The sequence below is a fragment of the Bactrocera dorsalis genome, chromosome 5, assembly GCF_023373825.1.
Source record: "Bactrocera dorsalis isolate Fly_Bdor chromosome 5, ASM2337382v1, whole genome shotgun sequence".
NCBI lineage: Eukaryota > Metazoa > Arthropoda > Insecta > Diptera > Tephritidae > Bactrocera > Bactrocera dorsalis.
In genome coordinates this window covers 43285261-43303105 of record NC_064307.1, presented here as the reverse complement: position 1 = coordinate 43303105, position 17845 = coordinate 43285261, and the positions used below count along the sequence as shown (strand labels likewise).

The 17845-nt window shown below is 33.4% G+C and overlaps 1 protein-coding gene across 1 annotated transcript in view; it reads right to left on the bottom strand.

Annotated features, from left to right (window-relative positions):
- Positions 1 to 13365, bottom strand: part of LOC105229065 (proton-coupled amino acid transporter-like protein CG1139) — a 28637-nt gene extending 15272 nt beyond the window's left edge. Inside the window, exon 1 of the mRNA XM_049457024.1 lies at positions 12905 to 13365. The gene's annotated coding sequence lies outside the window, so the exon portion shown is untranslated. The remainder of the gene's footprint in view (positions 1 to 12904) is intronic.
- Between the last annotated feature and the right edge of the window lie 4480 nt (positions 13366 to 17845).

Sequence of the window (17845 nt, the reverse complement as noted above, 5' to 3'; positions counted from 1 at the left end):
AAGATTATTCCTACTCGAATGGTGTATCTAATATGCCATGTTAGTATTTCTACAATTAAATATTTAGTTACGGCCCTGAAAGCAACAACAAATTCGAAATATCTTGGCCATCCCAAAGTTTGAGGTTATCACTGCATTAAATTGCACGGTAGATTAGCGAAGACACATCAGGGTGATCGCACTTAGCACTTTGATAAATGATTTTCCAAACTATTTTGACACAAAGTAGCTAATTTCGTATAAATTAAAATTTTAATTGCGGTGTTGGTTGTGACTAGTTGAGGCGGATCTACAAATATACGTACGTATGACCATATGTGCATGTGCTTAGAAAATATTATATAAACATTCGTCGCGCCAAAAAAAAGACATACAAAGTAAGAAACAGAGAATAAAAACAAACCGGTGAAAACCGGTTAAATTTTTGCATACATTTGTTGGCATTAATCTTGTCAAAATAGTCTAGCATTTAGTTTATGCGCAAGCGTGCTTATGCTTGTATGTTTGTATGTATGTAAATACCAAATTCATTGCCAAAGTGACCATTAGTTTGGCGAGTTATGTTGTCGGCTTTGCTATAAGTTCAAGTTGTTGTTGTTGTTTGATGTTTTTTGCGAATTTTTTGTTGCTTTTTTTGGTTGTTTACTTTTTTTGTTTGACTTTTCGATTTTTTTGACAACACTTTCGTTGGAATTCAGTGAGTCAAGCTTCACTTGGCTGATAACTCTAATATGTTACATACATATGTACATACATAAATACAGTCATACATACAAACAGACATATATGAATACTATTTATCACCTGTTTAAATAGTCGTTGATAGTTTGTTTATATTATTTTTTATCGAATTAATTTGCGTCTTACACATTTTTTTTGTAGTTTTTGTAGACTGGGTCATTCACGTTTATTGCTCTATCACCTAGTGTGGTATTACTTAGTGTAGTACGAATGAATAAATTAAATACTCAGAAACATGTGAATATTTACTAGCCGCATTTATTGCTTTGTTTATTATGTAAATAAGGTAAATAGGTGTAAATTATGTTCGCACCGAACATTATGGCCTACTCATTCAATTTAAACGCCCTCTGAATTTTCCGTTATTAGCTAATTTCCGTATTGCGAAAAATATTTACGTGTAAACTTATAAACTTTTCCGCTGTTGACACTTTACGTTTTTCTGTTTGCATATGTACATATATGCATATGTATGTGTTTAGTTTGTATAACCACTAAAATATTCATCTTTTGCTGGAACAAAAAGTTGACTCAAATGTTTTTGTAAAATGTCACCCTTTTGCGCAATCAGTATTTTAGTCAATATTAAAAACTGAAACTGAAATTAGTTGTTGCAAATTTCTAGTAAAAACATTGACATAAAAACTTATAATAATAATAAAGTGTGTTTTTAGATGTACTAGAACATTTATTTTTAATAGCATATTAATAATAAGATTTAGTAATATGAATTATTCACACATTTTTGCATTCCATTGAATGTTTATAACGGGTGATTCAAATAGGGGTATTTTTTTCAATAGCCTTATTTTGACAGATCACGTGTGAGTCGTGTCACGCTGGTATGTTATTTTTGTTTAGTACTGTTTAGCATTTCATCAAGAAAAGCCTTACGCCAGAACGATGTTTACAAATGCTTCAGTTTTATTACGAAAATTCACGTTCTGTAAAAAATGTGTTCCATGCGCTCCGCTCAACTTATGGTTAACCTACTGAGCATATTACTCGAAACACCATCACTTAGCTTGAGACCCAGCATTCATTATTGGATAATATTCAACCGAATAGACCACGTCCAGAACGCAGTGAGGAAAATATAGCAGCCGTCGCTGAAAATGTACACGAAAACCATGGGGAGTCGATTCGGCGCCGTTTTCAGAAACTCAGACTGACGTGTGGAACACCTTGATGCATTTTACGTCGAAATCATAAATTGAAAGCGTACAAAATATAGCTTGTAGGTGAACAAAATCCGCTCGACCTTCCCAGCAAAAACGCTTCATTCTATGGGCTCTTGAAAAGTTTCTAGAAGATCCAACGTTTTCGAGCCAAATTTTGTTCAACGGCCTCATCGCTTTCTGTCTCAATGGGTATGTAAACAAGCAAAATTTCAGCATTTGGGACGAAGAGCAAAGGGAAGAGATTCAAGAGCTGCCACTTCATTTCGAAAAAACAAAGGTTTGGAGTGGTTTATGGGCCAGCGGAATCGTCGGTCCATTTTTTTCAAAAATGATGCCGGTGAGAACGTAACCCTCAATGGCGGGCGTTTTCGGCCAAGATAACCGACTATTTGATGCCTAAAGTATAAGCTAGTGATCCCATTGACTGATGCGTTGTGTGGGAAGTGGCGCCGTCATGTTGCAACCGCGACATTTGGTGAGCAGATAATGTCACGTTTTGGCCCGGCCGATTGGTTGCCAAGATATGTGATATCACACCATTAGACTTTTTCCAATCTCACTTCGATTCCAGCCTTAGAGCAATACAATACGCATGTAATTCGCCAGTTACCAGCCGAAATACTCGAACGAGGCATCGCAAATTAGACTCAACCAGTGCACCATCTGGGACGTAAAAGCGGTTATCATTTGAAAGTGATAATTTCAAAAAATAAATGCCAAAGAATGTTCCCCATTAATTTTAATTTTCTGTGTTTTTTCTCTAACCACGAAATGGATCACCCTTTTATAAGCAAACACCAAACTTTTATACTTATACCTTTTCGTATTTGGATTAATCAGGTTTACTCAAATCAATTGTCAGACTATTTTGTCTTAAACCGTAACAAGTTAAAAATGGATACGATGATGTTGATTTTCCAAGCACCAAAGAGGATCGAATCGAACGAGCAGCTCGAACAAACCACATAAACTGGCATAATATAATAAATAGTGGTAAATTATTGCTTTAATTAGGTAAGGTTTTAAGACTCTCGTGTATTCAATGTTCGGAAGTAATTAAAAGGTTAGGTTAAGTTAGTCCGGTAGTACAATAAGGTTCATATCGTTTTGGTCTGGTGATTATTTTATGATCATCGAGTATGTAGAGGTGTTATAAATATCAATTTTACTCTCAGCTGCAAACAAGTTGCGTTTCATCTCTAACAATTTTTATACAAGTAAAATAAATATGCGTTGATCAATCCGCCAGCATTAAAGTTTATATCACGATTATAAAAGAAAGCGAAAGCGTCAATTAATTGGTAAATTGAAGCTCACGTTCTGAGAATGATCGCAACCGGTTTAATATATTCACAATAATTAATAAAATATCCATTAAAACAGGGAAGTTGTTAGACATACCTATTGTATGAACTAATTAATATTTGTTTATTCCCTCAAAGCCAGACTCATTGTTGAGTAATACTTAAACGAAAATTGAAAAAAAAAAACAATAATTTCACATAAATTATTTTCAACTATTTAATAGAAAATGATATAAAAAATTTTTTGATAACTCGTTAGACATAGGATCATATAAAATCTTATATAACTTGTATGTTATGGGCTCTATCTCCTGACAACATGTTTCGAATTATCTCTACATGCCTTGACTTTGACAGAAAAGGGTTTGGTTCTAGAATATTTCTGTTTTTGTTCAACTAATTTTGTAAAGTACTACTGGGAGCGACGATTAACAGTCAGAGACCTTACCCGAATATCAAAAAAAGCACTGAAAACAATTTTGAAAGATCATTTGGGCCTATACTAAGAAAAGTGAAAGCACGATTTGTTCCAAAATCAATTTTTTCGCGAAAAACAGCGTCAACTTAACATCGCTGAAAAAATGTTTTTCGACTATTAGGATGTCATGACATGTATTATTAATGGCGATGAGTCTTGGATCTATGCTCACGGCCCGGAAACAGACGACCAATCGGCCGAATATCTTGGCAGAGGTGAGCCGAAGCCGAAAAAACCACGTCAAACCAGATCAAAAATCAAGGCTATGTAGCGCGAAGCTAATCGTACAAAGATGCTGGAATTATGGTTGAACAACTCTTGGCCACGATAATGCGCTGTCGCGTATGGCATTGATTCTTCGTGAGTTGTTCGCAGAATTTTATACCAAATTCATGCCTTATTTACCGTATTCGCTTGATTTAGCTCGGTGTCTATTCAGCAAACTCAAACGACTGCTTCGGGAAAACCGTTTTGAGTCAATTGAAGACACTAAACGTGAGTGAATACGCTTTGAAGATTACTCCGGAAATTAACTTTAACAACTGTGTCGCGGATTGGCAAAAACGTTGGCATAAGTGTATGTACTGCGGCCAATGGATATTACTTTGAGGGGGACGACATGGAGGTTGAAGAACAAATTAAGAATTTAAAAAATTATGGAATTATGAACAATCTCTTATTATTTTTTGCTCATGAAAACATATAAAAGAAGTTTTCGCTTAGTCATGATATTTTTTCAATTATAATTAATTAGATTGACAAGTCATCCATAAGCGCATCGGGGACAGTGTTATTCAAAAGAAATTGTATTTGAAATGCGGTTCCCTTACGACTAAGACTTATTAACTGTTTTTTAATTTTAGATACAATCTGAACTAATCAACGAGTGTGTCAAAGAAATTTATGAGCTCTAAGTTTATGAGTAATTTTCTTTTCTGTCGAAATCATATCAGTGGTATTTATTTGAGAACACATGAAATTTCTTGTAAAATTAATTTAAATGTTGGACTATAATAAAATAATTTGTGAATACTATATAGGAAGAAGAAACAAAGGCCCACTAAAAATACACTAAGTAAAATAGAAGCAACCATATGTAAGAACACAAAAAAGTAATTAAATTTTACAATCGAACAATTAAACTAGAAATAAAAATACAAAATTCATTGTCAGAGCCTTATTATATGCGTACATTTGTATGTATGTAATTGAATATATATATTTCTTATGCCCACATTTCCATATGTAATGACGTGAGCGCGTGCGTGTTGTACACGGAAGTGAATGCAACAAGCTGAAAACCTAATGAAAAAGCGTTTGAAAACCTGTTCAAGCCAAGCAATTAAGTAACATTGGTTTAAGCTAATGAATTGGGTCAAAGGAGAATCGAATTAGTGATTATGGCATTGAAAAGCAATATAGACCATATGTATGTATGTGTTAGAAAAATGTTTAAATATTACCAGTTTAACGATAATTAATAGCCAGCTATTTGGGAAACAAAGAAGAAGAGAAGGAAGTGTGGTGTTAAGAACGATTCGAATCATTAAACATACATTAGGGTGAAGGTATATGTATGTAGTTTAAAGTGGATTACGCTGAGCTTATATACATTTTTACTACGTTTTTTTACCTTTCTATAATTATAAATAGCATAAAATATTTGAACTGTGAATATGAATAAATACTGTGAATATTATAAATACTATTTATAAAGATCTGATGTAGATATTTGAGACTATGTCATAGTGGCGCATTCCAGACGTAACCGCTTTTAGCACTTGGTGCTTGTCGACATTTTCACTCAAATGAAATGAAGAGGAAGAGAAGTAGGTAAAGAAGTGGGATGATGATGAAGCTATTTAAAGAAATAATTTCTGATACTTTTTTTAATTAAGTCCCCGTTGAATTCAGTGAATCAAGCCAAAGTCCAGTCGTTAAAAAGGCGGAAACATTTAGTGGAAAGTGATTAGATTAGTAGTATACCCATTTGAACGCCTTACATTATAATTCTGACCATAACCTGTTTCGATTAAGCCGCCTAGCTCAAAGAACTATAAAAAGGGTGATTCATTTCGAGGTTCCCTACTTTTTTTACAGAAAAATCACAGAAACTTCAAATTTAATGGGGAATACTTATGTTGGTCCATCCGTTGAGTCTAATTTTGAATTGAAAATGATTCCACCGGTTCTGAATGAAATAGCAGCTCTTGAATCTCTTTAGGTTTCTTTGTCCCAAATGCGGCAATTTTGCTTGTTTACATACCCATTGAGCCGGAATCGAGCCTCATCGCTGAACAAAATTTTTGCTCGAAAACGTCAGATCTTCTTGGAACTTTTCAAGAGCCCAGAAAGCGAAGCAATGTCACTTGGCTTCAGTTCTTGCACAAGTTGGGTGTGCGTCAAGTCGTTCCATATGCCAGCTCGAGGTGTCGCGGACGGCGCTGCCATATTGTACACTCTCAGCGATGGCTGCTATATTTTCTTCACTGCGTGGTGGACGTGGTATATTCAGCCGAATATTATCCAATAATGAATGCAGGGTCTCAAGATGGGTGACGGTGTTGCGTATAGAACGCTCAGTAGACCGATTGTGTTGACCATACGTTGTACGAAGCGCGCAAAACATATTCTTTACAGAATGTGAATTTTCGTAATAAAGTTCAACGATTTGTAAACGTTGTTCAGGCGTAAGTCTTTCCATGATGAAATACCAAACAATACTGAACAAAAATAACATGACAGCTTCACATAACTCACGCGTGATCTGTCAAAAAATTGGCTATTGAACACACAGAACAGAATTGTTGATCTGAGTCGTTTTAGCTATCTCCTTCTGTCTGACCGTTTGGGAGTAGAGGACTGGGTGTATATAATGGCAGAATACCCGATGTACTCGGACATTAAGGATCTAGGTGGTATGGGGCTTAGCTGACTGATGGACGTTTAAATGTTAGCGGTGTGATCTCCACTAGTCGGAATGCTTAAAAGTTAAGGCCGTTTGCGCGTGAATTGTTTAGGTGGCGAAGGCGTTTAACTGAGAATTAGGGTTAGTTTCTTGTGTGAATGGTATGTGCGTGTAATGTGCGTATGGGGTCCAACAACTGGTAGTAGTTTCGGCTAAGAGATCTGACCGGAGGTCTCGTAGGTGATTAGTGTGTTCATTTCACACTACCATTGGTACTGAAAATGCCTGGAAAATCGATGGCAATTATGCTTCCATACAAACTGAACAAGCGGGATTAGTTCTATGAATGTTGAGCTTCGGTACAACCGAAGATAAAATGTTCTTAGTTTTTCCAAATAAGCGTCAATAATCCCAAAAATTATTTTTGGAAGTAGGCGAGCTTGTTAACTGATTTTTTCAATATTTTCAAGCAAAGAAACATGTGTTAATTTTTGTTCTGATTAGCAAGTGATCTTCAGTGTTATTTGCCCAATTATATTACGCTTCTCTCTTTGCGACTGGAATGTCTGTTTTCGCGCCAAATAATAATAATTGAATTAGTTTCTAAAAACAATAAAAATAATTCCAGTACCTACATACATTAGCAAAACTTGTCTAAGGTCCGTATAATAAAACTTTGTTGTTGCTTTCACTTGTAAAATATTTGACAAGAGATAGCGCGTAGAGAAATGACGGATCGAAGACAGCACTAGAGATATGCTTTTGCTCTATTATATTCTCAAACTGTTTTCACTGTAAATTTTTCCAAATCCCACTTTCCTAACTTTCGCCAGTTAAAAGAATAACGAATAAATTATTTAAGTAGTTTATTTGCAAAGATAATATTTAAGAATATAAAGTACAATTTGCTTAATTGTAGATAAAATGTTCGGAATTTCTTTATTTAGCGTTTTTTAATGTGCCTTCAAGTTAAAAAAAAAAAACAAAATAAAAAAACACAAAAGAAAATAGCAATGTCAAGGGGAAGGCCGCACCGTCAGCAGTCATTACTCAGCAGCATTGAAAGAATTTTGCGTTTGTGAATCTTAACCACCGCACTTAAGTGAACGGATTAGCGTTTTCGAAAGTGATAAAAGTTAATACTTGAATAACACGGCGTTTTCTGACAAAGTGATAAGATTTAGACAAACAGACGCGAAGTGTTCTTATAAGTTTAGGACGTTGTAAGCTGCGCATAGCAGCCATAAACGAGTAACTACATTAAAGTGTCGATAGAATGTGTTATATACTCATATATACATATGTATGTTTCCATATACATATATAAGAAAGTATTTGTCTATTTGCTTATCATCGTTTCTGCATGCGTTTGCACTTTTTCTTCTTTCTTCTTGTTGCATAATTACAAACGAAGAACGGGTAAAAACGTGAATTTAAGCAAAACAACCCGTTTTTCGCGCAGCTACTAATCAAAGCGTTTATATTTTGTGCTATTAAGTCACATTTAGCGCTTTAAAATGGCACGAGCAAACATATCTCGAAGCATGTACATATGTATTTGTATGTATGAGTTACTGACCGCCACCCACACAAAAGCGAGCGAGAGATATGAGAACATCTGCAAATATGTATGTATATAGGTATTGTATAGCACATTCGTAATTATATACCATATGTGTATTACATGTTGTCAACCATGTTATGAGCGCAGCTTAATGCCGGCGATCAGCTCGGCTCATCTCGAATTGCGGTTAATTTAATGGCGTCACTAATGTGCACATTGATAAAAATCGCTGTTTGAAGCGCGAAATCTGACAGCTATATTTAGTCAGTGGCTTTTATTGCAATTGTTGTTGTTGTTACATTTATGATTTACGCACAATTTCCGTTTCCGTCGTTATTCGCACACTTCGCAGCCAGGAAAAACAAAGAGCAATATATTTTTACTTTGTGTTCGATGGGCTTTGCAATAAAAGCGTTGAGTTTATATATTTGCACTATATATACATATATACATACATACATATATGTTGATAACTTTATTTGCAATTATTCTTAATAAATCTTAGACTAACTAGCGTGACGCATATATATTTATAATACATATAGCCATATATTATATGGATGTACATAAATAAATAAATACTATATATAATGAAAATGTATTGAAACAGGAATGTCGCGTATACGCAGCGGTGGCTCAATGAGGCAATGTTATTGATCTATTCACTTATAAATAAATTGGAGCAAAGATATATATCGCCACTTAAAATGCAAAATAACGTAAAATACTTTTCATAAGTTTACAGGCGAAAGAAAAACTATGTATATAATAGAAAGTATTCATATTGAAACAAAATTGAAGTTTTGATTATAAAATGGTTATATATTGGTTACATGAGTGCGGGAGCTTGAAATTTTACGATGCTACATATATAATATGATGATCGTAAGCAATAAAAAACTCAATTTCGATGTTTTTGATGATACGTTGTTTTGCATTTTAGGTGACGATACATATTATTTCTTTCTAGATATGAGAATTTTTTAATTTAATTTTTGATAAAAGTTGTTATAACAAAATTGTCCCACTAAAATTGCTCTAATGCATTATTGTTAGGTTTCTACAACAAAACAAAAAATAAAAAAACAAAATCATTAGGGTCTGTGGTCCCAAATTCATGAAATTGTTCATAAATTCGCAATATGTTTCATGCAATCATATCACTGAGGTCTGCGACATCTTAGAAAGATATACGATCTAACAACGAAAATTATTAAAATTTATGGTTGTCACAATCATCCTGTCAGCTCAACAGTGTCTAGTGGAAAAATTTGAATCCACAATCACATCACAAAATGTTCTCGTGCCAGTGAGACAAAGAAGTGCCTGTAGTGTCGAGAATATTGCTGTCGCTACCGCATCATTCTCAAGCGTTGGTCAACTCTGTTACGTGGCGAATTTCGCGAATAGATCTTGGCCTACAACCTTACAAGTTCATATTGACACAAGAACTGAAGCCGCTTGACCACCAGAATCGTCGTATGTTCGTGAGTTGGGCTGAGCAATAACTTGAAAAGTATCCCGATTTTGATCGGAAAATCATCTTCAGCTCATTTCTGACTGAATGGCTTCGTCAATAAGCAGCCAATCACTTCCTCTTCTGTGATGATCAAGACCGGTACGTTACTGTAAATGGGAATCGCTATCGCTCAATGATAACCGAATATTTTTGGCCCGAATTGATATGGACTTGGACGGCTCCACAAACCACACAGCGAATGTCACAATCCATTCATTGAAAATCAATATCGAGCTTGAAATTGCAGCAGTATCGGCCAATTTATGTTTGAAAACTGTCGAAATCTGGCCTTCTGTAAGTGTGCCCGTGGTGGCCAGGCAAAAGAAATCGCATTCCATACATAATGACATCGAATGTACTTTTACAGGAATAAAGAATTTCATTGATATCCCAAACCGTTTTTATTTTATTTAAAGGATAGGGTTATTTATGAAATAGTCGGCCAAATGGCATCTTCGGCCAAAATGCGACTGTCAGAGGAATTTCATGTGTATTTTAGTCATTTGACCCCGGAGAGTAGTGTTTAATAACCGGATCACCGATGAAAACCGATGTTCGGAACAGTTAAATTCACTGAAAAAAATTAGAAGACATATCTACATACATATATGCTATGAAAATGTATAGCAGCGTATTTTTTGTGTAGAAAGGAGAAATTTCGAACAACCAGCATTTTTTTAATTTTTAAAATATCTATGGTCGGTGTAACTGATCACTGTCTCTGCCCTTAGCACTACTTTCCACCGCCACATTTGTGGCCGTTAATCACAGCAGTTTCAACTAGTGTCAACTATGATTTATATATGTATGTAAACTACACTTTATTTGGCACATAAACACGCGTGCTCTGACCTAAAACTTACAATTCACGTTGCAGACGGGCCCGTGCACACACAGATACATACTTGTGCTCAACGCTTTGTATGCGGTTAAATTTAACAGTTACAGCAATGAACAACATTAAAATTTAATACAAATTTAATATGCTGGCATACTTGTTGTTATTGTTTTTTTTTTGTTTTTGCACAGTATAACTAAGCTGTGAGCTGTGTGTGATAATCGAAATGGGCAGAATAAAAATGGAAAAAATGTACAATTAAAAATTTTAAAAATTATTTAATTAAAAAAACTAAATAAATAATTAAAATTTATAAAAAAATGTACATTAGAAAAAAATATCAAATTAGATAAATGCTAAATTAAAAAGTTAAATCTATTAAATAGAAAACTAAAAAAATAAAATTTTAAAAAATCTATAAATTTAAAATAATCCTTGAAATAAAAAAAACTAAAACTAAAATAAAACATTAATAAAAAATTAAAAAATGAAACCAATAATAAATAAATGAATAACTAAGGAAAACTCTAAAAAAAGAAGAAATGAAAATAAAAAACTAAACCAAAAAATTAATAAAAAATAAAAAAAGCTTAACTTAAATTTTCAAAAAAAAAAAATTAATTAAAACAAAATAGTATCAAACACCTAAAATGGAAAATAATTTTATAAATAAATTAATAATAAATAATAATTTTGTAAGATAAAGTAGTAACCAATAATTAAAAAAAATTAATAATTTATTTTATAAAATATTTATACAAAATTTATAAATTTGACTATAACTAAAAATGAAAAGTCACAAAACAAAAATAAAAAATTCCAGTGTTTAAAAAAATTGCTAAAAATTATTCATAAACTATTAAATATAAATAATAATTCATAAAAAATTAAGAAAAATAACTAAAATTAAAAATAAAAATTTAAATAAAATTCTTAAAAAAAATCAAAAAAAATATATACGTATGTACATATATACGTATGTGCAGATGTATATATTTATGAAATTGACTGTTTTCAATTTTTGTTTAACTAACTTTTCTAACTAAATATAAAATAAAATTCTTTAAAAAAAATCAAAAAAAATATATACATATATTTGAAAAATCCACTGCTTTTAAAATAAAAAAAGACATTCTTAAAAAAGTAGATTTAAGCAATCCGCTGTTCTAAAATTTTTAAAATTATTTTTCTAACCAAAACTATTCTTAAACTCTTAAATAACTGAGAAAATTTATATATTTTAAGGTTCACTATATTTAAATTTTTGTAAAAAGCTTTTATAACTGAAACGAAAAAATTATTAAAAAGAAATAAAAATTAGTATATTTAAATAATTAACTGCTTTTAAAATTTTTGTAAATAACTTTTCTAACTGAATTAAAAAATTCTTAAATAAAAATAAATTCATAAAATCCACTTCTTTTAAAATTTTGTTTAACTAACAAAGTACAATTAAAATAGAATTCTTAAAGAAATATTAATTAAAAAATTTTCTAACTAAAGTAACAATACAATTCTTAAAAGGTAAAAAAAAAATGAAAATAAATTTAAAAAATCAACTATTTAAAAATTTTTCTAACTTTTTTCTAACTAAAATCACAATAAAATTCTTAGAAAAATAAAAAAAACAGATATTAAAATTGCAAAATCAAAAAATTAAAAAAAACTATATATGTATGTACATATGTATATATGTATATAAAAATTCACTTCTTTTAAAAATTTTGTCTAGCTCCAAAATTCAAATATTCAAAAAAAAAAAAATTATAAAAAAACTAATTACAAATAAAAATTCAAATTAAAATGTTACAAGAAAAATTAAAAAAAAAAAACAAAAAAATAAAAAAATTCGAAGAAAAAATTCTGCAGAAAATCTTTAAAAAGATCCACTGTTTTAAAAGTTTCGCTAACGCCATACATAAAAACAATAAGATTCCGCAAATTCTTTCTTCGCCTCGCTTCCAATCGTAAACTTTACACCTCACTAGTAACAAGTGTGCCGAAATACCTTCGAAGGCCTTCACAAAGTACGCGACTGCAAGCACTACTTGCTGCGGGTATGGTAACAATGCTTAGAGTTGCCAGCAGCTGGGCTGTGCATTGGCGCGGAATTAATGCGCTGAAATGCCAATTTTAATTGCAGTCAATAATTAGCTGATGTTTTGCGTTGCAGCTTTGAATTTTTATTGCAGCGATTGCAGCAGTTTTTCTATTTCTACCAATTACTTTGTGCTTAAATGTACTTTATATAAAGTATAGTATATAGTATGTATAGATGGCTTTGTGTGTGTAAGCGCAAGTTTATGCATTTTCCGATCAAAGCGCTAAATATTTTGCGCGAGTCGTTATAAGCTCAAATATATTCAATTACCTTTCGAATTGTTAACAAATAGCGTTTTTGTTGTTGTTGCTTTTTGCGGAAAAATTTTCGTGTTGTTTTTGCGAATTTTCACTTTTTTACACTTTTCTTTGTTTTTCAACACACGCGTTTTCAACTCAAATTTTTTCTATAAATTAACAGTATTTTGTTGTTGTTGTTGATTTTTTTGTTTGCTTTACTGTGACTTGGTTGTTCTAGTTATTATCACACACTGATCTCAACTGCTCAAATTAATTTTTTTTAACTATTTAGATATGCACATAAACACATACATATATGTGTGTGCGTAGATCGCCTGCACTTGTATGTATATAAACACTGTTAGTTAGTATTGTTGCTTTGATATATGCCTAGTTCGGTATTTGTGGTTGTGTGTATGCGTTAACCAAAACTGAATCTCCGAATTTGATCTGATCTTGTTGGCCGTTCGTTAACGACTAAATCCAATTCACATTGAGCCACCGCGTTTTAAGTGACGACTTGAAAACTGCCGCAAAGAATCGGCGCACAACGGCGCAACGCGCTACATTGCGCTTTTACTTTGGTTTAGTGGGTAGTTAAGTGCGCGCACAGACACAAACACACATACACACACACGAAAGAAATCATAACATACATACTTATATACACACACCTGTTCGTGCGTATATGCGCTGATACTCGTGTGTACATTTCATATTTGTGCTCGGCGCGTATTGCGGTATGTAGTTTTGTTTGTGTGGATGTACATACATACATACATATACACGCGTACATACGTACATATGCTTTTGACAGCTTTTGTACTTGTACTTTTGTAATTTGCATCACTCATGAGCACAATAAACAGTCATACATACTGACATCAGCGCCGCATACATCTGTAGTGGCATGAAAATGCACTTATTTGTATGTTTGTGCGTTTGTGGTTATATTTCGAAGGTGCAATTTTCGTGAATTTGCACTGACAACTGTATTAGGGTCGGTCCATTTTGTCAATTTATAAATATTTCTGCGCTTTTAATCAAAAAACAGACATAAATTTGCGCGCACGCTCGGTTTATTTGCATGTAGTCACATAGCTATGCATCTGTATGTATGTTTGTGTGCTTTGCGTGGCTGCCGAATCGCGACAGATCGCACTTTGGGTGATGTGAAAATTGTGCGCCGAGTTCGTGATTATTTTCGCAATATAAATACAAATACAAACATATTATTAACGTATTTTAAGTTCTGAGAAATATATACATATACATACATACTTAGTAATACATTACTGAAAATTTCGGATTAACAATTGAAGAATTTTGAGGAATATTATGCGTTAAAATTTTACCAGAAACCAAAAAAATATTAATAAATAAAAATAAATAAGGAAAAGCTAAGTTCGGGTATAATCGAACATTTTATACTCTTGGAACCTGCAAGGATTAAATCCATACTCACCGTTAAAAGAAAAACTCGCTCTGTCAATGCCATGCCAAATTTTGTTCAGCGATGAAGCTCAGTTCTGGCTCAATGTCTATGTAAGCTAGCAAAATTGTCGCAGTTAAGACGAAGACCAACCTGAAGACATTCAAGAGTTGTCACTTCATCCAGGAAAAAAACAACGGTTTGGTGTTATCGGTCTACATTTCTTCAAAAATAGTGCCGGTGAGAACGAAGCCGTCAATAATGACCGTTATTGCGCCATGATAACCGACTATTTGATGCCTGAAATTGAAGCTCGTGATTTCGGCGACATTTGGTTTCAACAAGACGGTGCCACTTCCTACACATCGCATCAATCAATGGATTTATTGAGAGAACACTTCGTTGAACAGATAATTTCACATTTTGGGCCAGTCGATTGGCCACCAAGATCGTGTGATACCACAACGCTAGACTTTTTTCTGTAAGGATAAAGTCCAAAGTCTATGCGGGAAATCCCGCTGCGATTTAAGCCTTGGAGCAAAAAATCACGCGTGTCATTTGCAGTTACCACGCGTGTGATTTGCGGTGCCACGCCCTTAGTGCAATTTTCACATCGGCTCCCATAAAATCCTCATATATGATCTCGGAGGTAAAATTTAATGTCTCTGGCGTATTTATTTCTTGATTTATTGCGCTTTAGTGGTTTTTATTAGTACCGTTATATGGAGAGTGAGCGGGTTTATCTTCCCCCAGTATTACACTATCGGTAGGAGAACTTATAATATTTGTGCTGGGCAAATTTGGTTTTTAAGCTTTAGATGACGGGGCCACGCCCACTTTTTAAAATTTTTTTGCCCACACGTGCCCCTAGCTACAACAGTAACCTGTGCCAAATTACAGTTTCATATCTTAATCTAGTGCTTAGTTACGACACTTTATAGGTTATCGGTTAATGGCGTTTTGTGGGCGTGGCAGTGGTTCGATTACACTCATCTAAGTAATTTTTTTTACGAGTATACAAATATTCTGTAGTAGCATGTAACAATAGTATAAAAATTTATAATGAACTAATTACCGAGTAATAGTTTTTTTCGCATGTTATACACAGGGTTGCATTTTATTATCATCACAAAACTGTTGCTGCAATATCATTGCTAATTACTGTGATTTTTCGCAGAATGCTAAATGGTTCGAATTACTCTCTTCTAGACACACAACTAAACTGCTCGTGTAATTACTAATTGCTAGCGACTGAGTGTACGAGGGCGTATGAATAAATGCCAAATATTAGTATAAATAGAATTGCAAATTCTTAGTAGATAAAACAGATAGAAAATTTGTGTTTCAAACTGCGCCTGTCACTCCATGTTATAACAACGTGAGTTAATCTCAGAACATAACAAATTCTTAAATCATTCTTTTAGTATTACGAAATCGTCTAATCGCACAAATTTACTTCGAATATACCATTACTATTCAAAGGTAGAATAGGTAGAGTGACCGTCTGACAACACACATAGGTCTTTAGGAGGCCCATTGGGAAACCACCAGTACTAATATCCACCACTCTTTAGTCTATCTTTGTAAAACTCATGATGTTGTTTAAGTTCGCTAGTAAAAAAAGTTGTATCTGTGGAATCTACGAAACATCGTGAAGAAATCCACTACTGACAATTGCGATTGCATAGAAGATGTTTCATAGTCACCACTTGAGTTCCAGTTAGCAGTCTTACCAGAGTTCTCACATATGCCATTTTTTAATTTTAGTAGTCGGCATGGTTTTGGTGTTTTAGAATCACTGTAAGCCTTTTTCATTCAAAAATTTAAAAAAAAAAATTATTTTCCACTGGTTGCTGGTATTAAGATTTGAGCTATGGTATTTATTATTACTATATACATACATACATATATACATATATGTATATAGCTATAATTCGGATGCATGTCAGAAGAGTTAAACATTACCCACGTACTGAGAGTGTCTAGAAAATTTTTATATTGACATACAGACTCAAGTGAGATTAGATTAAGTTGCCAAAAATTTCTCCACATGAGTAATTTAAATGTGAGTAAAAAAATATAGTTAAACAAATATAGTATATATAGTATGTAGGTACATATGGTTTTTATTTTATTTGGTAAATTCATAACTATATAGATCACATCTTGAGTTGTATGTATGCATGTGATCAAATTGAAAGGTGAATTTTGGTCATTTCATTTCCTTCAAAGTAATCCCCTGCCGCTGCAATACACTTATACCAACGAATTTTCCAGTCATTATAGCACTTGGCGAAATCCTCTGTTGTAATGGCCATCAGAGCTTTCTTAGATTCGATTTTATCCTCAATTGAATTTGCTGAATAGCCAGAATTCGTGAAAAACACACGAAGTTAAGTAGTATGTACATATATATCTTTGCATATAAGCAGAAGCCTAAGAAAACGTCATAAAATGTTTGCTGATGTTGAAAGCGCTTACGTACGGGGCACCGACAGATAAACTTTGGTTTATAAAATTTATGTACTTATGTATGCATGTACATATATATATATATCTACATACTAAAAACTGAAATATAATGCAAATATAGAAAAGAAGACAGTTAAAAATGATTATAAAGACGGTACTGTTCGTAGGTGTGGTTCTTGCTGTTGTTGGTATGGAGAACAGCACCACGAAATTAAGCGGCGTGGGGGTATATGTGGGTCTCTAAATCAGTAAATCAGACTATAACATCCCAAGGGTAGATTTCTGTGGACACTTTCAGGAAAAAATTTCCTCTATTTCGTGAATGGAAAAAAGGTATAATAGGACAGGAGGATATCTATCTACACTGATGGGTCTCAAATAGACGGTGGAGTATATTCCGAAGATATCGAAACCTCTACTTTTTTTCGCCTACCAAACATAGCCAACAAGGTATATGTAGAGAAGGCCTGCGAAGTTCTATTGAATAACTGCGGGAGGATTCAATCAATCAAATCAAAATGCGGCTTTGATGGCTTTGTCGACATTACAGATTAATTCCAACGTAGTCAACAAATGCAGGAAGGATTTAAGCTCACTGGCAGGTCAACTCTACTTGTCTATAATTTGGCTTCCCGGCCAAAAATAAAAAAAATCAAAAAGGCAGCCGAGTTGACAAAGCTAGAAGCCTCTTTAAACGAGTCCGTATCGGAGCCAATACTATGACCGCTAGGAACGATAAAAAGAAAGCTTTATAAGCATTTTGAACAAATCGCACAGAGCTAATGGAACGAAATAACAATCTGCACGTTAACAAAGCAAATATGACCGAAATATGAATAGCATAAAAGACCTGCTATGTAAGTAGGTCTAGAAATAGCATATATGTACTTACAGCTATAGGGCATTGGCCTTTTGCGCTGCAATTGTGCCTGCTTTGTAATAGTAGTTTCCGCAACTACCAGCAAGTAAGAAATACAGAAACAGTGGTCTACTTCCTCGGCGAGTGTGGCCACCTTTACCCAAAATGCGACACAAAATACTTGGGACCCAGCGACAAACCTTGAATGG